The sequence below is a fragment of the Enhydra lutris genome, unplaced genomic scaffold (genome assembly GCF_002288905.1).
Source record: "Enhydra lutris kenyoni isolate GAN:26980312 unplaced genomic scaffold, ASM228890v2 scaffoldscaffold13, whole genome shotgun sequence".
In the NCBI taxonomy this organism is placed as follows: Eukaryota; Metazoa; Chordata; class Mammalia; order Carnivora; family Mustelidae; genus Enhydra; species Enhydra lutris.
The window spans coordinates 54,932,680-54,956,102 of NW_019154097.1; the positions used below are offsets into that span (position 1 = coordinate 54,932,680).

Below are 23,423 nucleotides of genomic sequence, written 5' to 3' on the forward strand. Positions count from 1 at the left end.
CTGATGGCCCTGAGCTCTGGCCTTTCTTCATCTGATGGTGTTGAAAGCGGCTGTGTGCCCGGCCCAGGCCAGGGCTGGGCAGCGGCAGACGGGGGTGGCCACGAAGCCGGGTGCCTAAGGAACCACATTGAGAGAACCTCCCAACATTGGCCTCAGCCTTGTGAGGGTGTGCACTCAGGCCCCGAGAAGGAAAGGCATTTTCCCCAGGTCACACAGAAGATTGTGGCACAACCAGGACAAAGGCTTTGTTTGCTCTCCTGAGCCCTCTCTAGCCCTCCCGCAGCCCCAGGGCATTGGGGCTGTGCCATAGCCCAGGGCTGGGGGTTTGGGGAGTGGGAGGAGGCTGCCCCCATCTGCCTGCCACTCTAGTACCCACAGGGGCCTTGGAGCAGCGGGGTCAAGTGCCCAGGTTGGCAGACAGAGATGCCACCTGGCTGGTGACGGCCTCGTGGGAGGCCCACAGTGGCCCCGCAGGGCTGGGAGTCTGTTACAGGAACGGCGGCTTCCCGCCACGGAGTTCTGACTTTACCAGCGCCGTCGCACATTTCTGTAAACGTTAGCACACACGCAGCATCGCGAAGGAGCGGAGAAGCGTGCACGTCCTCGCTCTGCTGAGGAGAAAACAGGTGGAAGCTGTGGGGAGGCCAGGCCGGGAGAGTGGGTGGGACAGCCCCGGGGCCACCGGAGAAAGCGTGGCTGAGCGAACTCGGTATTTAGCTGCGGTTGATTCCCGTAATAACGAAGCAACGTTCGCACGGTATGATCAAAATAACCATACCAACCCATCCCATGAAGAGAGACCCAAGTACGAAGACAGGAAGGAGGCTCAGGGGAGGAGGAGAGCCAGTCCCGCCGGGAAGGGAGAGGTGGTCTCAAGGGCCCGCGGGGACCAGGAGCAGGAAGGGGCTTTGAGGGACTCGGGGTCAGAACCCCACGCTACCAGTCCTGCCACACAAGGCTGGGACAAAGGGCCATCTGGTCTACCCCCTGTCCCCACGCCCAGGTCGGGCTGGGCTGCTGAAGATGGTCCAGTGCCCCTTCTGGAGGCCGGACAGGCCTCCCTCCCCACCCGGCCCCCGGCACGGACAAGGGGCTTGACGTAATCCGCAAGGCCTCTGGGGAAATGAAAAGCAGGAGGAGGAAGCCCACGGACCAGGCTAGAGAATTCACCTCCCCCCACCTTGGTTCTGCCTTCTTCTTCCCAAAAGAGGTAATGCGTAGAGGCTTTGTCCAGGCGGGGGGGCCAGGTTCGGGGATGCGGGCTTCCTCCTGAGGAGGACAGCAGGTGTGCCGTGGGGTTGAAAAGGAGAGGTGTCGGGCCAGGCTGGGCTCACAAGGGAAAGCATGCTGGGATGCTGTGGACTGGGCTGGGGCCGGGACAGAGGTGGGGGTGGCCAGAGCCCGCCAGGGCCAGGCTGCAGGAGCCATGGGCCTCCCCAGGGATGTCCTCCTTGCTGGACCACAGTGCCCATCCCTCCACTGTCCGAGGCGAGCCCTCTGGGCCCTGCTATGTCCTTGGCTCTCAAGACAGCTCTGTATACATGTCAGCTGCCCTGGGAAGAGCACGTCCCCACAGGCTCCATGTCGGCAGTCCCTCATTCTGCGGACCCGCTGGATGACTGACCACGCCACTCTGGGGCTCCCCGATCGTGTACCCACACCATGGGGGCTGCAGCTCTGCCCTGCCCATTCAGAGTCCACACCTGGCGAGCGGGTCCCTGCCATGAGCCAGAGGCAGGGCTAATGGGCTGCAGAGGGACGCCCAAGTTTCAACCAGTATGTGGGTCAGCCGGGGACGCAGCCTGGTCTTGTGGGCCCAGGAGGGCTCCCCCAGAGAGCTGACATTTCTGCAGAGACTTGAACAGAGAAAGACCAACCCTACAAAGGCAGTGGGGGAGACAGGGCAGGGGAAGGGCCAAGGAGGCTGGAAGAGCCAGAAGGGTGGGGGTGAAAAGACCCATGAGGCTGCTGGGAGCCTTGATCTCACCCCAGCGCCCCTGCCGGAGACAGGATGTTATCTCAGGGGTAATAGGGAGCCACTGAAGCTTTGGCACAGAGGACGAATGACGACTCTGGCTGTCGATGGAAAAGGGACTGTTGCAGGACAACCGTGGGTGTGCAGGGAATCGAGCAGAAGCATCTGCAGTCGGTGGGAGAGGGGGCAGGAGCCCGGTCAGTGAGGGGCAAGGGAGGGATGTGGGCGGAGCCAAGAGGCAGAGATACGCCTGACAGAGCACATGGGAGTCCAGGGTGTACACAGCAGCCGCACTTGGGATAGCCCCAAACCGGACGTTACCCAAACACTCGTCCATAGGCAGACACATAGCTCCCAGCGGTGCAGCCATGACAAAAAGCTATCACGCAGCCACAGAGATGCACAAGCCGTCCTGACACAGCGACATGGAGAAACCCTACCCTAGAGGGTGTGCAGACCACCCCAGGGAGCCGCTGATGCCCGGCCGTCGGTCTGGGAGCTGGGGACATGGGTACATCTGGGTTATAAGAACTTCAGAGAGCCATGCTGATCTGGGGTTCCTCTGTCCCCATGGCCTGCATTGGGCAGAGAACCAGCGCTGTCTGCATGGGGACGTAGCTGACCCCAGACCCCAAGGCAGGACAACGGATGCAGCATGAGAAGGGGCAGGAACTTCGGGGACACCAGCTTCTAAGGGGGCACATGAGAGGAAGCATGTCAAGGCAGGAGAAATGCGGATGCCAGGAGCAGAGAAGGGGCTGTTTCGAGTTAGAAGGTGTGGTCTGTGACCCTGAACCGTGAGTCTGCAGGGACCCTGCAGAATAACCGGAAGCTGTCATGGCTGTGGCCCATCCCACATGTGGGCTGGCATCATGATGCATTCTCATGGGTAGCAGGTGCGTGTCCACTGTGCTGACACCGGCCACAACACACACAGCCCAGCTATGAAGGGCTCCAACGGTACGCACACGGGACAGGTGCAGGGGTCCTGTCCTAGCCACACACGGAGGAGGGACTGCGGACAAGACCAGGGTGGACGGGACTGGGGAAGGGAGCTATCTCTGAGCCACAGACATCCGCCCGGACACATGTGTCCACACCAGACCCTGGATGCAGAAAGGGGCACTAGAGGGGGTCAGGGCTACCTGACCAGGTACTGCTGGTGGGGAGCTCACCTCCGGGGCGTGGCAAGGAGGGACGGGTGGCACTCAGCTTGCTGACACTGCGCGGGTGGTCAGGACCCTGGACACCTCAGGCCCGCCTAGATGCTCCCGGAGGCAAAAATGGGGAAGGCCAACCCTGGCGGACTCAAAAGAGCTCAAACCCAGACTCAGAAAGGCAGAGATGCTCAGGAGGAGACATGACAGCCTGCCCGAGGCCCTCCTGTCAGGGGGTGGGGGCTGTGTCCCAGGCCCCACCTGGAATAGTGGAGATGCGGGAAGCCCTGTTGCTCCAAGCCTGGTCTGCACTCATGGTCCTGTCTTGGGGCAGGAGGGTCGGCGCCCCCCACCGAGCCTCATCCCCATCCAGAACTAGGCTTGTGGGAGCACACAGTAGGACAGCAGCACAGGCCCTGCCCCCACCTGCCTTCCCCAGGAGACTCAGAGCAGCCGCTGGCAAGCCCAGAAGAGCTGCCCGTCGACGTACACACCGCATTTCAGGGCCCAGCGCCAAGCGGCCAGGCTGGGGACATCCGTGTGCCAGGGCGAGGGCCAGCCTGGAGCAGAGTCCCTGCAGGCGGCTCTGTGTACCCTCTTCCCCATCAGAGAGCCCAGATACTTCCGCAAGGTGGGCGCATGTCAGACCCCCCCAGGCACATGCCTTGGGCAGGACTCACAACCTCCCTCCACCTGCAGACCTTGGGGTAGTTATTCAGGGCCCCTGGACCAGAAGGCCCAGTACTGGAGGTGGTGCAGAGTCTTCTGGACTAGGATGGAGAGCCTGTGCAGAGTAGGTGCTCAGGAAGGGAGACCTCCCCCAGCCCAATACGTCCTCCCCGCCTCATCCTGGCAGAGAAGCCTTGCCAGAGCTCTGGGCCACGTCCCTCCGTATCAGATCATTACTGTGAGAAACAGCCCTGTCTGCTCGTTTCCTCTGGGCTGCTCCAAGCCTCTCTCCCCCCACCAGCTCCCCTCCTCTCCCATCACTCGCCTGCTCCAAGCCTCTCCCACCAGCTCCCCACCTCTCCCATCGCTGGTCTGCTCCAAACCTCTCCCCACACTGGGCTCTCCACCTCTCCCATCACTGGCCTCCTCCAAGCCTCTCTCCCCCGACCACCTCCCCTCCTCTCCCATCAACCCCATGGCCGCACCAGGCCTCCCTGCCAGACCCTCCCCCTCTCCACAGACCCCCAGCCCCACTTCCAATGCCGGATTCAGGGTTCACAGGCTGGGGCTGGGGCACCAGGCCGCTGTGAGTCACTGGCGCTGACCATGTGGAGCCAGGGGGCAGGAAAGGATGACAACAGGCACAGCAGCCCCCAGCTCCCCAGGGTCATGGGGACACCTACGCAGAGATGCTTACACACATGTGTGCAGAATGTGGACATCCACAAAGCCGGAGTTGGTGGGGAGAGGACAGGAGAGGCACAGGTGGGGCGCCTCTCGTTCACTTTATCAGAGATCTGAGGAAAAGCTGCTGTTGTCCCCGTCACACAAAGAACACAGAGAGGTTAAGTGACTTGCCCCCAACTGCACAGCTGGTTAGCAATGGGGTCTGCAGTGGGACCCCTGCACTGGTGGCAAAAATAGGGGTCAAAGGCCAGAGGCAGGAATAACGTCTATGACGGGAGGAGGAGAGAAGCAGCTCAGGCAGAAAAGCAAAGCCCGTGGCAAGGAGGGGCCAAGTCAGGAGCCCTGCACGGACAGAGAAGGGGTCCCCAGGGCCTGCAAGCCAGAGAGAGGCCAGAGGCGGGAGGCACCCCGAGGCCCGCCCACTCCTCCTGCTCATTAGAGCCAGAAACCCAGGGTACGCATTCCACAGGGAAATGAGAAAACAAATTAAGACCTATAGCAGCAGCAATGCAGCCCTGTGGCCGGTCAGGCTGCCAGCTGAGAGACCAAACCGCCAAGGAGGGGCTTCAGGGAGGCTGGAGAGGGAGCATGGGGAACCAGGACCCCAAGAGAGCTGTGGGGGAAGGGGAGGGGAGGGGAGGGGCTGCTCCCTTCCCATGGCAGCCCAGAGGTGGGCAGCTTGAGCCTGGACCCTCTCCAGCAACACCCCCCACCTCGCCCCACAGGTGGTGAGGACAGCCTATTCTTCAGGGAAGGGGAGTGGGGACAGCGCAGGGTCCACCCTGAGCTGGGCCCACTATGGGCAGCAGAAGCCAGGTATGGGGGAAGGGCAGGCTCCAGGAGGGTGTCCTGGGACGGGTTGTGACTCTTTCCACAGATGCCAGCATGTAACCTCACGCCCGGGGTCTACTGCCTGGAAAATGACAGACAGCACATCAATATATAGCCAACAGGCAAACTCTTCAGTGAGAATGTCCGTGAGGCAACAGTGGACCATGGTGGGTGAGAGCACAGGCTCCAGTGCCCACCATGATCTTCCTGATAATAAGGAACCGACTCCGCCAGCACACTCCTTTCTCTTCACCACTGCTATTGCTGCCTGGAATGCAGACTCGATGGCTGGAGGAGCCGCCGCCATCTCGAGGCCATGAGGACAAATGCTAAGAATGTCTAAGAAGAAGTCTATGTGGGGTGATGACTGACAGCTTCCTCGGGCTGTGCACCAACACTACGGCCACCCTATATTTCCACGAGAAAGGAGAACCTCTATGTGGGGCTCAATCATAAGACAGGGTCTCCGTTTCATGCAGGGTCTCCATTTCATGCAGCAAAACCAAATCCCTGGCTGATGCAGCAGAAAATAATGCTGAATTCTCTTATGAAGAAAGTTACCTTCAATGTAATTCTTTTCAAGGCTTCTAACTACATCAAAAAGAAAGTCTCGGTTTGGGGCTGGTAAGTGTTGAACACCTCTGCACACTTCCTGTTCTCCCTTTTTAATAAAGCAAGAGCAGGCCTTGGGCTCCAAGCCTCCCCGGGCTACAGCATCTAACTAGAATTTAATAACGTTGTTTTGTTTCCACTGAATTTATTTTTATGATTATGAATTCTATTTATGGCAAAGGAGGCTTGTTTTCCATTTGTAGTAGTGCTATAAAACTTCCCTTTTAAATAAATGTATTTATTTAAGTTTTTTAAAAGTGAATTTACTTAAAGAAAAACAGTAAGAACACAGAGGGAATGTGGGGGCACATGGGCGGCTACTGCCCAGCCCCACACTTCTGCCGCTGGGGACAGTCTGTCCCTGGGCCCTGTGGGGGAGGCCTGCCCTCCGACATGGGCTGGGGATGCAGTCTCTGTGGACTGTCCAGCCTGGGGCAGTGGGCGGACGGCTGGACCCCTGGTGCTGGGAATCTCTAGGCGAATGAAGCCTAGAGTCGTGGGCCGGGCAGTCAGGCGATGAGCCGTGGCCAGCGGTTTGAAGCTGTCCTGGTAACCAAACCACTAACTCAAAGTCCCAGGTTCCTTCCAGCCCGACTTGTGAGGTCTGACTTCAGAAGCGGGGCTCGAGCAGCTGGAGTGACCTTTTGCTAATTAGCTCGGGCTGTTTGCTCTGCAGCCGCCAGCTGATCTCCGGACAGCAGCTCTAACTCCAGCCACTGCCGCCTGTCACCATCAGGCAGATAAATAACTCTGCTCTGGGAAGGGGGGAGGGAAGGGGGACTGTCGGAAGGCTGGGGGAGGGGCAGGACGTGCAAGGGAGAAGGTGGGTGGCCTTGGGCAAGTCACCCGTGTGTCATGCCAGCCTGTGCTGGGGAAAGCATCACCCCCACTTCCCAGAGAAGAAGACTGAGGCCTGGGGGCAGAGGTCTTACAGTGGAGGCTGGTCTGCCTCTGCTGGCCCCCAGACCCCATTTCCCAGCATGCCTTCCATGGTACCCAGGGGCCCAGCGTGGGGCTGGCTATGGCTCTGTCCCTGGTGCTGAACACAGGGCCAGGCCCAGGGCTGGGTTGGGGCCAGCAGGTCACCTGGGGTCATCAGTACACACAGAAGCCTCCTTCTGGCCTCTTAGTCATTGCTTCAGTAAAGCAACTTCCAGGGACGAGGCCTCAGGACCAGGAAACGGAGGGAGGGAGAGAGGCAGGAATAGAACTGAGAAAGTTCAACTCGCTGCATGATAAAACGTTGTGTCTGTGCGGGATCTCGGGAACAGTGCACCCCGCACCCACGTTCCTGAATCACTGTGTGGTGTCCGCACGCCTCTGCCGGACCCTGCAGGAGCCTCAGGCCATCTGGTCCCCCACCTGCAGCCTAGGTGGGCCAGGATAGGAAACATCTCTCCATTCATTAGGCGCACACTCGCTCAGCGACTGCCACCAGCCAGGCTCAGGAGATGCAGAACATGCGGCCCTGAGGTGAAGGAGAGGACGGAGACGGACGGGTCTGGGGCTGACAGGGGACTGAGCCCTACCGGGCTCCCCCTTGTCTCCAGGGACCTGGGACCAACTCAGGGAAGCCTGAGTGTGGGCTTCGAAGAAGGCAGAGAATAAACATTGCTCGGACGTGACGTCCCAGAGACTCTGCTGTCTTGTGCTCAGAAATGGGGGCATAACCACCAGCATTTCTTAAGTGCCTACTGTATACCGAGCAACTTGCACGTCCTGCTGAATGCTCACCTTCTGGGAGAGGTTATTACTCCACTTTACAGATAAGAAACAGGAGGTCAGAGGTAGTAGGTGATTTTCAACACTTTACATGCAAAAGTCATCAGAATGGGGTCTGTGGCACACCCATACCACCCCAAGGATAGGCAGAGTGGGGAGACAGGGTGCTCTATGCAAATGCACAGAGGTGGGAAAGCACAGGGCTATCTCCAGGAGTCTTGGCCAAAATCCTGCTCGGGCTGGCCCATGCCCTGGGGTCAGCACCGTCAAGTCCACCCAGCCCAGACCCAACTGCCCCAGCACCTCTGAAGGGTGCTGTCGGCCTGTGGTGGCCCGCCCGCCCCGCTGCTGCGTGGGTCTCTGTGTCCTGGCATGGTCAGAGTTGACCCCGACCCCAGACCACACACGCTGCCCTCTCAGTATCTCTTAGCCTCAGGGGACATCCTTCAGGACAGTCCTTGGGGACACTCTCATGTTTCAGACAGGGAAACTGAGGCCTATGGAGGGGTAGGTGCTGTTCACTGTCCCATGAAATGAGTGGCAGGGATGGGGTCAGACCGCAGCCCCTCATCCCAGGCTTTCCTGATGTCCGCTGAAGGGACGCGGCCGTCACGTGGAATGAACCGTACGTTCTCACACCCCTTCCCTCGTTCTAGACTCGGCGCTCCTAGAGGGATGTGTGTCTCTAGCTCCACAGTATCTGGCAGATGGCAGGCACTCCACAGACATCTGGAGGAACATGACCAGGCAGCTTCACCCGCCCTGTGACCTAGCCCCCGTCCGCCCTGCAACCCCGTGACTCCCACGCCCACAGGTTCCAGCATGCCCGGTCTCCCCATGAACCTCACACACACTAAGCTTGTCCCGCCTCAGCTCTGCTTCCCCAGCTGGTCCCTCTGTCCAAAACGCCCTGCTTTTTCTTCTCATGGTGGGCTCTCCTCCCTCCTCGGCGCTCCCCTCCTGGAAGTCTCCTGCTAAAGCCACGGAAAAGGCTGCGGAGCCGTCTGACACCAGCAGAAGAAGGCATGCCCTTGGAAGTTCTAGGAGTCTCTGCTCCTCCCTGTCACCAAGGACAGAGCCCCGTATCCCCAAACGCTCCCTCTCTCGGTCCATCAGAATCGGAAGAGCCTGAGTATCACGACTGCGATGCCTGGATGCGGCAGGTAAGCGACATACTGCAAAACTCCAAACCCTAAAACACACATTTTAAGGTATCGAGTCACTGACCCCCTGATGGTCACGTGAGCCAGGACAACCCAGCTCCAACAGATGGGCCACCTACCGGGTAGGAGCACCTGCGCCAGAACTGGGTTTGCAAACAGAAGTCAGTCCCAGCCCTGCAGGAAGGGCCCCCAACGGCGGAGTCCAATGCACAGGTGGCAAGAGGAGTTATGTGACCTGGGACAGTGCTGAGGAAGCTAACTCCTGGCAGGCCCAGCACCCCAGGCCGCGAGGACACCCACTGTGCCACCGGAAGGCTGCCTGATTCCCCTTCCTAAGGCGCTCAAGTCGGCATTCCGGGTCACTTTCTCCATAGGAGACCCTGTTTTTCAAATACACGGGGTGAGTCCTGTTAACACACGGCGCATCGTACACTTGGCCTACGACATGTAACGGAAGCGCACAGCATGGCGCCCAGCTCCGCGAGGTGGCAAAGGATGAAACCCACATGGCACCCCAACTCACTGGGGGGGGACGGTGGAGCCCCTACCCCACTGTGCACACATTGAGGTGGCCCGTTCCTCGGCCCGAATGCCCCGTCGGCTGGGCAGCAGCTCCATGTGGGGACCTGTTTCTGTGGACCAGCTGAGCCTGACCCTGAGCCTGGCTCCCCCAACGCCTGCGTGGTGACCCCAGCACACAGGTCTTCAGGACCGGCCCCCCCAACCCCCCGCATGCTGAGCGCATCGGACGGGCCACAGCGCCCCTTACCTTCCGGTTAGGGCCCGGCAGCGACACAGCACACCAGGGCAGTATGGGCTGGCGGGCTCCTCCCTGCAGGGGTCATACACGTCTTCTCCACCTTCCAGGACCCCGAGGAACAGCACACGGTCACGCAGGCAGCTGCCACTGCAGGGAGACAGAATGGGACGCCGGTGAGAAGGGTGCGGGGAGCTGTCACAGCTTGAGCAAGATCCCATCTGCAGAAGCCATGGGGACATCTGTCCTGTGGGCCCCATGCACAGAGAGTCCACCTCCATGTGCACACCAGGCAGGCCCACGCCCCTGAGGGCAGAGGGCAGGGAGAGGAGTGGCCTGAGGCAGGATTTTGGCAGGTCAGACAGGCAGGGTGGAGGGGGCGGGTGCTTGGTCACGGCTGTTTCTGGCTTGGTCCCCCAACTGCTGCAGCCCAGGTGAGTGTGGGGGGACCAGCTCTGATTCCCTGACCCCCTCACCCCCCATGGAGGTGGGCTACACAAAGACCCAGGGCAAGGCCTCTCCCTGCAGGCCCCAGCTCCACGCCACAAGCGAGTGCTTGCTGGGGAGCAGAGGGCAAGGATTCCAGACCAGGTCCCCGACGACATGGGAGGGCACCAGCCAGGAAGCCGAGGCTTGAGCTGGCCCAGTGAGTCCGCCCACAACTGGTTCCCCCACCTGCCCATGAGGCTGCATCCCTCCCTGCTCCCTTCCTTCCCCGGAGCAGGCCCGGCAGCCACGCACAGGCTCACTGTGGACCTGGATACATGCCCCCCGCTCAACCACACTCCTGCACACTAGGTCCCCATTCTGCAGACAGGGAAGCGGAGGCTGGGAATGGTGTCCACGCCCCAGGCCACAGCACAAAGGTGCAGTGTCAGACCAAACCCGGAGGCACAATGCCGACGACTTGCGTGGTAGCACGGGATGGGGGAGCAGGTGGCACCTTCAGGACAAGGGGACTCCCCTGAGGCCCTGCAGGCCAGGTGGTGACCCTCAGGAAGGCCTGGACAGGAGCCAGAGGGGCCCTTTGCCCCAGCTGTGCAAACTGCCCCTGCCAAGAACCCCCAGGCTCCTGGGCCAGGAGCAGGAACTGGAAGGCAAGAAGGAACCCGTGGTGTGAGTTAGAGCTTGTGCGTGTGTGTGTGTGTGTGTGTGTGTGTGTGCGTGCGTGTATGTGTGCGCAAGCGCAAACGTCTGAGTGAGTGGCACATAATTACCTGAAATTGTGGTTTAGAAGCAGATGTAAATAACCAAAAAATATGTGGGGAGGTGGGGGAATGCTCATCAATTAGAGCTAATTACCTAACAGCTAATTGAAATAATAATGGACTGCGTTTGAATATGCTAATAAGGGCAAACCTATCTTGGAAAAGGTGATTGGGACAGAAAGAGTGTGCTCTCTGCACCCGCGGCCCCAGAGGAGGCCCCCAGGCTGAGACCCGGGGCCCAGGCACCTGGACGCCTCTTCCTTCCTGCTCCCCGGACCTTTGCCCGCATGGGTTGCCTGCCGGTAAGGCCTTCTCCCTGCTGCCCACCTGGCCAGGGACTGCTCTCCTCTCCTGGGCCCGGGAGCCTGAAAACGGCCTCCCCGGCCGCTACAAGGACCCATGCCTCACGAGTGAAGCCGGCGGGGAACAGGGATGCAAGCTTCTTGAGTGCTCACGGTATGCCCAGCCCCACTTTGCAAAGAATCCCAGGTTTTACACAAGGAAACTGCTTTGGAACCACAAGGCGTGGCTGCAGCCTGGGCGGGCCACGGGAAGGGCTGGGATGCGGGTTCCTGGCCACGCTCAGACCTCACGGCAAAGCTGGGAAGGTGGAACATGAGCCCGGGGCACCGTGCATGTGAGCGGAAACTGGGTGAGCACGGAGGTGCCTTGTGGCCTGCAAGTGGGCTGTGTTCTCAGAACCGAGGACTAGGTGCCTGGGCTGGAGATCTCACTGTCCACGAGCACCCCCTGCAGACCCCCGGATCCCACATGCTTGCTCACACACATGTACACATGCCTGTGCACGCACGCACATCCTCCACTTTCCTCACAGGCACACTGGACCCCAGGCCTCCCACACGCCGGCTCTAGGCTGGATCCAGGTGGTAGCCCAGCACCCACACCCCACCACCACCAGCACACAGCCTGGAGAGGCTGAGCCCAGAGAGGGTGGCCGGGCTGGCAGGTCACGCCTGGGCCGCTCCGACCCACCGGCCCCTGAATCACACCCATTCTCACCTTCATCGGCCCAACCCAGGGCATCTCTCGGTGCCATCCCTGGCACAAGCCCCGAGCCCCGTCGACCCGCAGGGCCTGGCAGGAAGCCTCGCTCCTCTCTGGGGCTGAGCTCCTCCTGGAACCGAGTCAGTCTGAGAGCTTTAAGACCGCGCCCGGCAACGCAGCTAGAAATATAGGGGTCCCAGCACCTTGTCGATAATGTGGGATCTGCGGCGGGTGGGGTTCGGGTGAAGCTGGTGATCTGATACACGGGGCCTCCCTGGCCCTGGGGGGCTGCGAGGTGTAGGCAGATCTGGGAGGGGGTTTCTAGGGGGAGCAGCTTGCTGAGGCCAGAAAGGAGGAGCCGGCCCTCGGGCCTCATGGGGCAGAGAGCCGCCGGAAAGGAACCAGGCACCAGACAGAGCTGGCATCCGAGCACGCTCATGTGTGAGACCACCACAAACCCCGGCAGGCCATGCCTCAGATTTTCCTCTGTTGAATGGGGTTGATGGTGAGCACCTCCCACTGGGTCACACAAGCCCAGGCTTGTTTGAACCCCACAGGCCTGGGAGCCCTGAAACCTCAGGGAGCACCTGGGCTGGAGGAGCCACAGGCAGGGACCCACCCTGGAAAACGCACACACACATCTTTTGTGTGCTATCTGGGGGTGCGCCCATCCAGGAGCCCCATGTTCCCATGTGATAGCCGGGAACACATCCGTGCAGGATTTTACAGATGGGAAACTAAGGCCCAAACCCATCGATAGAATTGCTCCTGAGCCAGAGAGCACAGCGATCAGACACACCACAGCCTGAGGCTGGGTGAGCCCATTACACAGACAGGTAAACCGAGATTCCCAGAGGCCAAGTATTAATGGCCCCTGATCACACAGCAAGGAGGGGAGGGGAGGGGAATGGGAGGTCTCCCTTCTAAGGCCTCCTCCCCACCCCAGCGCACCGCTGAGGGGGGAGCCTGGGTGTCCCTCAGGCTGCAGAGGGAGCAGCTGTGGGGGGAGCAGTGGCCTTGGAGGAGAAGGAGGAAGAGGCAGGAGGGGGGCCCCAAATCCTCCTTCCAGGGCTGAACGTAGACTTGCAAACGTCAGGGTGAGGGGTGGGGAAAATGAATGCGCCCAAACTTGACATTTGCATTTCAAACACTTATATCAGCAAAACAAATAACAGTAATTATACCATTTGCATATTTTGTGCAATGATTGTTTGGCGAGGTAAGGAGGAGGGGCTCCTGCTGATGCCAGCAGCTTGGGCTCCCCACAGCTGTGCCTGCCCCACCCACGGGGTCCCCTGAGTCTCCAGCCCGCCCCCCACCACCCACCAAGGCTGGGCAAGGGAGGACCCCCAGCGAGCAGAAAGATGCCCATCCCAGGTTGGGTCGGACTTGCCCCACTACCTGACCCGGCCTCCCCTCTGAGGACCCAGGCCCCCACCTGGGAAATGAGGGTGCTGCTGGGTGCCCTGGGGCTCTCCTGGGGCCCCCACCCCACCTGCCAACCTCAGGTTGTACCATTCACTCCTCTAGGCTCTGTCCCTCCGCCACTCCTCTGCCTTTCTGTTTCTCCAACGCATCCCTCCCCCTCCCCCAGCATGTGGCCACCTCAGGACCTTTGCACAAGTTCCCCCTTGCCTGGAAGGCTTCCTCCCAGATCTACCCACAGCTGGATCCCCATCATTTGGGACCCAAGTCCAATGTTCCCTCCCCAACACCCCGATGGGACAGGTAGGGCTGCCCTCACTGGGGCCAAGAACTCCAGCAGGCCTAAGGGGACCTGGAGCCTTGGAGGGCCAGCAGAGCCCACAGCCTGGGACACACAGGCCCTCAGCAATCGTGATACACCCACTCAAGTCCCCTGCTTGCCATTCAGAAGCATTAGTGAGGCCCCTACTGTGCGCTGGGGACTTGCACTGACACCTGGAGGTGGAATGCTGGGGGGGAGAGGGCGGGGGAGAATCCTCCCACTTAGAGGGGAGCCATGGAGCAAGTGGGAAGGCTGGGCAGGCAAGCCTAGCTGCCTGGGGTCTTCTTGGATCTTGCTCATAATTCCAAGCAGACCCCTCCCAGCTACTATGGTGAATGAGCCTTTTGGGGCATATCCAGTCCTGAGCTCACTTCTGCCCCCCAGTGACCTTGCTCCACCCCAAGGGGTCTTGAGGGAGGCTAACGGACCCCTCCTCTACCCACCCCTGCAAGGCTCCGGGTGGCAGGTCAGGCACAGGGAGCAGGTCCCATGCTGGTTGCAGACCTTCATGGTATCTGTGAGCATGTGCAGACCCCTACAGAGGGAGCTGGATGGAGGGAGGAGAGGTAAGAAGAGAAGGGGAGGACAGGGAGGAGGCAAGGGGAAGAGAGAAGGCCATCAGCATCACCTCAAAAACTGAAGTGCCAGAGAGGACGAGCCAGGCTCCTGACTGTGCAGGGCGGCGGGGCAGGTGAGGGCTGACAGGTGTGGGAGCTGCCCAGGGAGGGCTCTGGTCTGCAAGGGCGAGGCAGAGGCATGAATGGGAGCAGGAGAGCTGAAAACCAGCTGTGGCCCGGAGCACAGCTCTGCCAGTCAGATGCGTACCTCATGTGTGTGTATGTGTGCATGTGTTGTGTGCACGTGTGTGCATGTGTGTATACATGCCTGGTGTGTGCGATGTGTGTGCATACGTGTGTCTGGAGTGTGTGCGCATGTGCGTACATGTGCCTGGTGTGTGCATGCATGCCTAGTGTGACTGTGTGGGGGGTGTGCGTGCATGCATGTACATGTGTGTCTGGCGTGTTTGTGTACATATGTGTTCGTGTGTGTTGTGTGTGTGCATGCCTGGTGTGAGTGTGTGCACATGTGCACACATGCGTCTGGGTGGTGCACACGTGTGTATATGTGTGCCTGGTGTGTGTGTGTGTGTGTGCCTGTGTTGTGTGCATGTGTGTATGCATGCCTGGTGTGTGTGTGGCCTGTGTGCACGTGCACACACATGTGTGCTGGGCGCACTGTCTCTGCACCTCTGTGTATTAGAGCGCATGTGTTTCTGACCCGTGAGTCTACATAGGTGGTGGGTCTATCCGTGCATGTGTTTCCGTGTCTGTGTTTGTGTGTCCAGTCTTGCGTGTGTCTGTGATACGTGTGCGTGGCTCTCCGTGCAAGTGTGGCTGTGGACGGTGGGCACTGTGTGTGTGTGCCACCACGTTCTGCTTCTGCCCAGATCAGGAAGAAGAGACTGGGCTCTGCGTGCCCATCCCCCCCACAGCTGGGGGAGTGAGGAGGAGAAGTGAGGGGGCATGCCCCACCCCCTCAGAGCTGCAAGAAGGAGGGGCCCTCTGTGCCATGCCACTTCTCCCCCCACTCTCCTTTCCCCATCACAGCTGGGCCAGGGCCCTACCCAGAGACCACACTGGAAACCCCCTCCCCACAGAGACGCTCCTCACCCTCTCCCAAAGGTGAGCAGCAGCAACAACCGTGCAACGCCTAGCTGCTGGAGAACTAAGAACCAGACACACGGCCCAGGGCCCCACGAGGGGCAACTACAGTACTGTCACTCTGGTTTCCAGATGGAGAAACTGAAGCCCAGAGAGAAGGGTTGTAACATGCCCAAGGTCGCACAGATGAGCCAGGATTTGGACAGGGCTGCCTGACCGCTTGCTTTCTGTGGGACATGCCCCACATACACACTCCCAGCTGGACGGGAGTCATTAGTATGCCCACTTCGCAGATAAGGAAACTGAGTCCCAATTACGTTAAGAGATTTGCCCTAGGATGTTGCTAAACTGGGCTCACAGCTCTCTGCTTTCGACTTAAAGTGAGGCAGAGGCAGCTGACGGGACTGTCCCGAAGGTAATTACAGCACCACAGTCCCAGGGCTGGCTGTACGCGGGGGCTGACTCCCTCCTCCCTTTAATCTCCTCCCACTCAGCCTAGATGTGGGGAAGCCAGAGCCACGAGACTTGGAAGTGCAAATGAGGCCCCTTCCCCTGGTAAAGAGCAGAAGCAATTAACTCCCAGCTTCACACCCCACAGCCCCACCAACTCCAGACGGAGTAAACAGTTAAATATGAAATATTAAGCCATAAAAAAAAAAGCTAGAGGAAAACAGAATTCAATACTTCTCAGTCCTCAGGAGGGAAACAAGCCTTCCACGCTCAGGAGAAATAGAATAAATTGTAAAAGAAAAGAGGCAGATTTGACCATATAAAAATAAGGAAAAGGAGCATAAAAAAAAATAAAAATTAAAAGAGATACAACATACACCGGGAACACATTTGTAGCAAATGTGACAGGGAAATGACACCTATCTTCATTCTGTAAAGAATGCACTCAGATTTGTTAGGGAAACACCAACAATGTATCAACAAATGGAGGGAGGAAGAGAAGCCCAGGACAAAACACAGGTGGCTGATGAATATGTAGGACAATGTTCCACCTCTTGCATAATCATGAAAATGCAAATTTAAAAGAGATACAGTAAGACACCATTTAGGCTCATCAGAGAAATAATGTTCTAAAAACAAAAACCAACCAACCCTCCAGGAAAAAAGCCTAAAAAACAAACAAACAAAAAAACTCTAAAGATAATACCCAGTGCTGGTAAGCTTATGTTGAAAATGGCACAATTCTTTGGGAGTCATTCTGCGATACCAATTGAATGCTTATAAAAGGAGCACAGCCTGCGGCATACAACTCGCCAAATGGTGAGCTAGGCCTTTTCCTTCCAGATCAAGAATGACACAAGGATGCCCACTACCACCACTTCTCTCCAACACTTAAGACAAGAAAAAGAAACACAAATGATACACCTTCGAAAGGAAGAAAGAAAACTGTAGCTCTTCCCAGGTGCTACAATTGTGTACATTAAAAAAAAAAAGAAATCCCAAAGAATGTCTAAATACAGTCATGGATAAGAGGGCTTACTTAGAGCGCTGGGTATAAAACCCATACACAAACAGGGACTGGATGTGTATACAACTGCAGTAAGTAGAAAATAAACATTTATTAAAAAGTCAACACTGCAAATTGATCCATAGACTCGCAGCAACAGCAATCAAAATCCCAGCAGATTTTTTTTTTTTTTTTTTTTGCATGGAACTTGACAAGCTGATTCTCCGAGTTCTAGCCGTAAATAACTACGTCGAGCGGGGGTTTCACTCTATCAGATAATTATGATTTATTATGCAGCTGCAGTGATTGAGAGAGTGTGGTCTTCATAGGAGATTGGGCAAATGAACCCAGGGATCAAAACAGAAAACTCAGAAACTGACCTAGGAATTAACCCTTGATGTGACAAAGGAGGCCCGGCAAGGAAAGGACAGGCCAATACATTAGGTTGTGTGTGGGTGGGGGGAGGGAAATGAACTTGAACCCCTACCTCACACCACACACAGAATCAATCCCAGGTTGACTGCAGACCCAAATGGGAAAAGAACTACGTATTTTAGAGACACAGAAACATACACTGATGACTTGGAGGCAAGGAAGGACGTCTTCCCACCCACGCGCACAAGAATATATTGATAAACTTTACTGCGCACAAATGAAGAATTTCTGCTCTTAAAAATACGGCTATAAAAAGAATAAAACTACAGGCCACAAACGTTACGAGGTGGATGTCTTCCTTCCACGCGGAGAGAATGTTTGCTTTCTCACTCGGAATCTGTGAACTCCTACACGTGAATGAATAAAATACAGACACCCCAGTAACAAGATGGGGAGAGGTCTTGAAATGGCACCTCACAAGCGAGGATCTCCAAACAGCCAAAAAACCCAAACCCCAAAAGATGCTCAACTTCATGATCCGTGAAGACGGAGAAGCTTCCACAGCCTGGCGACACGGTGCGTCAGGGAAGGTGAGAGACCCGTGCCCTGTGGGGGAAACAGGGTGGTGCGAAGCCACGCAGCCGGACGGCAGTGATCCCCTTCCCTGGTGTAAACCTGCCACGGCGGCCCACGCGCAGAAGAGACACAGAGAAGCTCATCCCGGTCCTAGAGTGGGGACGACGATCCTGGGCTAGTCCTGGAACAGAACACTCCACAGCAATGAGGAGGGACAGACAGCACCTCGGGATGGGTTAGGATTCGTCCCCAGATGATGTCGACCGAAAGGAGGAGGTCAGGTAAGACTGTGTACGCTGCGGTCACATTTATGTAAATGTCAAAAACGGGCTGAGCCAGGATAAACTGTTTGGGGCTGCTGGCTGCCTTTGCTCGGGATGCAAATAGGGCTGCGATCGGGGAGGCGTGCTGGGCGGGCTGTCTCTGCCTTCACCTGGACACCAACGTCCCCTCAATAATCATTCCTTCTCTTCCTGGAGGTTTTTCTGTTTTCTCCTGTACGTACTATAAAATACACGGGGTGTAGGAGGAAAGCCCACACCCTCAAGCCAACAGTCTTCCTCCTAAGAAACTCTCATAAGGAAATAACTCCATAGAGGAAAAAATAAATGTATGGCCGAAGACTTCCACAGCCACTTATTACAGAAAAGGAGAAAAAGGGGGAAGCAGCCTAAGTGCCCGGGAGCAGGAGAATGACTAAATCAATTGCAGCACAGCCTTACTGAACACGGCCCAGCCATTTCAGTAATGCTGGTGAATATTCTGCAACTGGGAAATCATTCAGGGTCAGTAAACAACCGGACACATCAAGTCCGCTCCCAGATGGACGCACAAACATATACCCACATCCACACACGGTCAAGGAAGGAGGTTCTTAGCAAGGCTGTCCGGGACAGCACAGTCTCGGACAGCCTCAGTGTACAGCTGTGGGAGACAGGCTGCTCCTTCCCAGAGCGGGTGTCTCCGTGCCCGGGAGGACCACGCCGCAGCGAAGACGGGAAACCCACAAGGCCGAGTGAATGTCACCGGCAAAGCCAGACAGAGAGCACAGCGTCCGACTCCGCGAAGAGATGGACAGAATGTGGCTGGTGAGCCGACACCGCGGCTGCCCGGGGAGGGGCCTGGCCCAGGAAGGCACGAGAACGAGAAGGCTTCCGCGGGGGCCGGGCCGTTCTGCCTCCGGACCGGGATGCTGGTCAGACCTTGCGAAGAGGTGCTCAGCGGTAACCTGCGGTTTGGGAACTTATCTGTGCATTTCAATTTCTTACAAGGTTTTTGTTATTTTGTTTTTGTTTCGTTTTTAAAGATTTTATTTATTTATTTGACAGAGATCACAAGTAGGCAGAGAGGCAGGCAGAGAGAGAGGAAGGGAAGCAGGCTCCCCGCAGAGCAGAGAGCCCGACACGGGGCTCAATCCCAGGACCCCGAGATCATGACCTGCGCCGAAGGCAGAGGCTTTAAATCACTGAGCCACCCAGGCGCCCCTTGTTTTGTTTTTTAAAGGAGAGATGGATACTGACACTGTAACAAACTCTCATGTCGAAAGAAAGAAAAGACCAGAAGGACAGTCTCCAAAGCGCAGACGTGCTCAGCGCCCTGCGGCAGACCGTGACTCCTGCCTCCACCCTGCAGCAGTGTCTCCAAACCTCCTTCAAGGAAGAAATGCGGGGACCCCTTCTGAAATCAAAAAATAAGTAACAGACTATTTATCATGTATATTTACATGCCTGGCCCAAATCACCCATGTTTGTGCTGACCGGTGCACTGTGGACCCGGACAGCCGCCGGACCTTTCCTCCAACGCGACCCACGCGCTGACCTGCCGAGCAAAGTCAGAGGGAGTTCGGGGAGCGAGCAGGGAAAAGAGACCACAGCAACCTGAGGCGGGAATTCCCAGAAGGCACTCGCCTCACCGGGGGTATGTAAAGGCCGTAAATTCGATACGTGCTTATTAGAGACGCGAGAATGAGGCTGAGAATTTTCTTGTTTGCTGAAATGAGGCTGAGGTTCCCTTGGACTGTAATTGGGTAAAATTTTGGTGAGATACCGCATTGTAGGCATGCAGAAGGACATGAAACCTGCAGCAGGGCCCACAGCAGGCACCCTGGAAAAGCCCCTAGGAAGCAGGTCTGGGAGTCCGCCATGTCCCCTCACCCCCTCCTGTCCCCTCATAAAGGCCATCCAGGCCACCACCAAAGCCTCGACCCCAGCCCACATCCAGCCAGCCTGGGCGCCTGTCTCTCTGCCCACTGCCTCCGAGCTGACCTCCAGGCTAGCACTGATGGTGATGAGGGCGGCAGCGACCGTGTGCTCAGGGACCTTGACTACCTCCCAAGTCTCATCTCTCATCTACCACCAGCCCAACCCCAGGGGGGTGAGGCCTCTCTTGAGACCCATTCTACAGGTGGGGAAACTGAGGAGCAGGAACAAGTCGCTGCCCTCCCAATTCTCACCCTGCTCAGAAGCCCCCACTCGACCAACTGCCCCCTTGTCAGACGTGGCGCCCCATGGGAAGGCCCACGGGCTCCTCATGGTGCCCTTGTTCCCCGATCCACAAGTGGTTTGCCGGAGATGACAAATGCCTTACGTAGTCCCAGAAGAACGGGTGGGGCTGGGGGGGGGGTGGTCACCACTGCAAAGGGCCTGAAGTCATAGGGAAAATATTGCAAATCTGGCAGATGCTGGTTTTCACAGATGTGTCCCTGGGCCAACTGTCTTCTCACCATGAACCCTTTCGATGAATAAGGTAACAGCGTCAGAGGCCCCAAGGCCAGTGGGAGGGCAGCTGGGGGACAGGAACCCTGACCCAGACACTCCCCGCACCCCTGGGCCCATCGCAGTGCTCCATTCCAGCTTGTGGAAGGAATGGGAGCTCAGAGAGGCCTGTGGTTGGTGTCCATCCGTGTGCCCACTAACAGCCCAGATAACCTCCAGCAGGGGAGGTGGGGGGGGTAGAGACAGCTGTCCTAGGACTGTCCGGAGCCTCGTCTGCATTCCGAGGGTGGCAATGCAGGCATGAGACGCAGTTCCTAGCCCTTCCAGAGCCTGACTCTCAGCATCTCTCTCGCCAAGAATGGTGGCAGTGTCTCTCTTCTATACCCCAGGAGGAAGGCCACCTTGTCCCCTTCTCCCTAGCTTGGAGCACACTCTCCCTACCCTTGCTGGCAAGCCCAGGTCACGAAGGCCAATGGCTTCTCCAGGGTCTCAAACTGAGTGTCAGGGGGTGCAATGCCACCTTCTCCGAGATGCCTTCCCAGGCTGCCCCACCTCGAGAAGCCTCACAATGGCCGCTCGTAGACTACCCAACCAGGGGACCTCTGCAGAGCCCGATCACTCTAGCATCTGTTTCCCTTCCTCACTCACGCACATCACCCCCACCGGGTGCAGTGCCCTCTCCTCCATGGCTATGCCCTGGGGTCTACACCAGCTCAGGGCTTAGCACACAGTAGGAGCTCAATAAATGCACACCTCATGAGAATACGGACTTTGTCTTGCAGTCCCTAGGCCTGGCACTGGGTAGGCCCTACAAGCTTTGCTGGGGAAATGTTTGTGGGTGAGTGAATGGGGACCAGTTAAGCCAATACCAGCCAGGCTTTAAAAGCAGGGGCCATGGTGGGGAGCAGGGGTGGTGATGGTGGGGAGAGCCATATCCCCTTCTCTGCCTCCGGGCGGCATCTGCCCTAGACCCGTATCAAGGAGCTCGTTCCTGCCCTGCACTTGGATCCACGACCCTTGAGGGTACAACCCAAAGGAAGAGGATGTGGGCTGGCATGGGGAGGGGGCTGGATGGAGCCAGTGGGATCCCCCTCCATGTGGACTAGATCTGCCCGGGGTCGCAGGCATGGAGGGAACAGAGGCTGCCGGCACCCACGTCAGCAGGAGCATCTGCGTGGACCCACTGAGCGATAGCAACGCGCCACAGGCCCAGCCCGGCTGGAAGGTGGGCACTAAAGTCACGGGGCCCGTCCCTCCCTGCGCGTACCCAGTGCACGCAGGGGACGCTGATGGCCTTCACGGTAACCTGTACCTGCAATGTCTCAGAATGCTGATGGAGAAGGAAGGGGCACAGACCCAATGCCGGCTTCTAGGGTCCTTTATGTCCCCGTGTGGAGCCGGCGGCCCCAGCACGGCAAGTGTGGGCAGCAGCCACACCCTGGCTTGTGACAGGGGTCAGGGAGGCAAGAGTCTGTTGGAAAGGGTTTTTTTTCAGGAATGAATCTTATGTCAGTTCCAATGGCAGTTCAAGGGCAGGTTCCAAGGCCTCCAGCCCTGCAGGGTCTGCCGGGGTGGTCATGGGACCCCTGTGGATCAGGCGTGTTGGCCAGCTGCCCTCAAAGCCAGTTGAAGCCTTGCCAAAGAGCAGCTGGGCCGGCCAAGTGTGGTGGCTGGCCTTGATCCTGTGAGGGTCTCTGCAGGTGGACAGGTGGGGGCATCCTTGGGGGGGGGGGGGCGGACAGTGTCCTGTCTCTGGGCAGCAGGAGAATGCTCAGGACCCACTTCCAGGGTCACAGCTCATACCTGCGGAGGATGGACCGGAGGAGGACCGAGAAGCCAGGAATCCCCTCCTCCGTCCTGGCCCTTTGTGACGCACCACAGTTGCCATGGGAACCCTGCCAGCTGAGCCCCGACTTCAGGGCAGAAGGGGAGGAGCGCTGCTGGGCTGGCCTGGTCTTGCAGTAAAGGTCCTGGACAATTAGCCAAACGGCAGAGGCAAAACTCGGCCCTAAGGCGAGGGAGTTCCAAGACTGGGAGCCCGCGGTGGGTGTGGGCAGAGTCCCGCTCCTTCCAGAGGGAGGGGGGTGGGGCCCACAGCTGCAGGGCTAGCCAGGGACCCCCACCCCTAGCTGGCTCTATCCTCAGTTTCCCTTTCCCCAAAGAGGGATGAGACTACAAACAGGGCTCCTGGCTGCGTCTGTGGGCAGCATTGACTGGGAACAGGAAAGCACCTTCACATCTTCCTAAAGCCTCAGCCCAGGGGCCCTGATTGGCTCGGCCAGGGAACCTGTCACGTGGGCCCCACCTGTCAGCACCAATTTGGGTCTACCAGACACCTGCTCTGCGCAGGGGGTTGCCATGGGGACGGGTCGCGGGGAGTGTGTGGACACACCTGTCTGTGTTCATATGGAGCTGCGGCCACTGCTGAGATGTCCACACAGGAGCGCGCAGGCTGGCCACACGCCCACAGCCTTGACCACGGTCCCCTCTGGTGCTGGGAAAGGGAGGAGGCCTGCTTTTCTTCTCCTTCATCCCCACAACTCCGGGAGAGGGATTCAGGAAGCTTCTCCCCGTTTCCAATTAAAGAAACAGAGGCTCAGAGAAAGCGCTCACTTTATGCAAGGTCACTGAGCCCCCAGAAAGTTCCAGAGCCGGTGAGGGTTGGGGGAGGGGCCAAGAGGGCCCCAAGAGTCCGGTGGAGCAAGGCCCCTCCAGCGGCAGACCGGCACTTGGGTCCCTGGTCCCGGGCACCTCCTGCATCCCGCTCTGCGTCTGACACAACGAGCGGCTCGTGCAACACGACTTCCCTTTGCTGGGCCCTCGCGGCCGTGGCCACCGCTGACCGGCTCTAGTGCTGCTTGGCTGCCCTAGCCCCACTCAGACACCCCACAACCCACTCCCCTCCCCTGCCTCCAGGCCACAGGGCCCTCTGGCCCAGCTGGGGAGAGAGAAGCCACTGCCCCAGGGTGGACAGTGAGTGGCCATGAGGACAGAGGGAGGGACCTCAGGCCCCATCGGCACAGCCTCGCCTGTCCCCGCAACGAGCAAGAGTGCTATGAGGGGGCCTCTGAGAACCCAGTTGTGGCTGGGCAGGCTGGACGGAGCTAT

The 23,423-nt window shown here is 58.2% G+C and overlaps 1 protein-coding gene across 3 annotated transcripts in view; it reads right to left on the minus strand.

Annotated features, from left to right (window-relative positions):
- The window catches only part of LOC111145879 (extracellular leucine rich repeat and fibronectin type III domain containing 1), a 67,367-nt gene that overhangs the window by 19,293 nt on the left and 24,651 nt on the right, over positions 1–23,423 (minus strand). For all 3 annotated transcript variants that reach the window (XM_022501164.1, XM_022501166.1, XM_022501165.1), the window contains exon 2: positions 9,586–9,723. The gene's annotated coding sequence lies outside the window, so the exon portion shown is untranslated. The remainder of the gene's footprint in view (positions 1–9,585; positions 9,724–23,423) is intronic.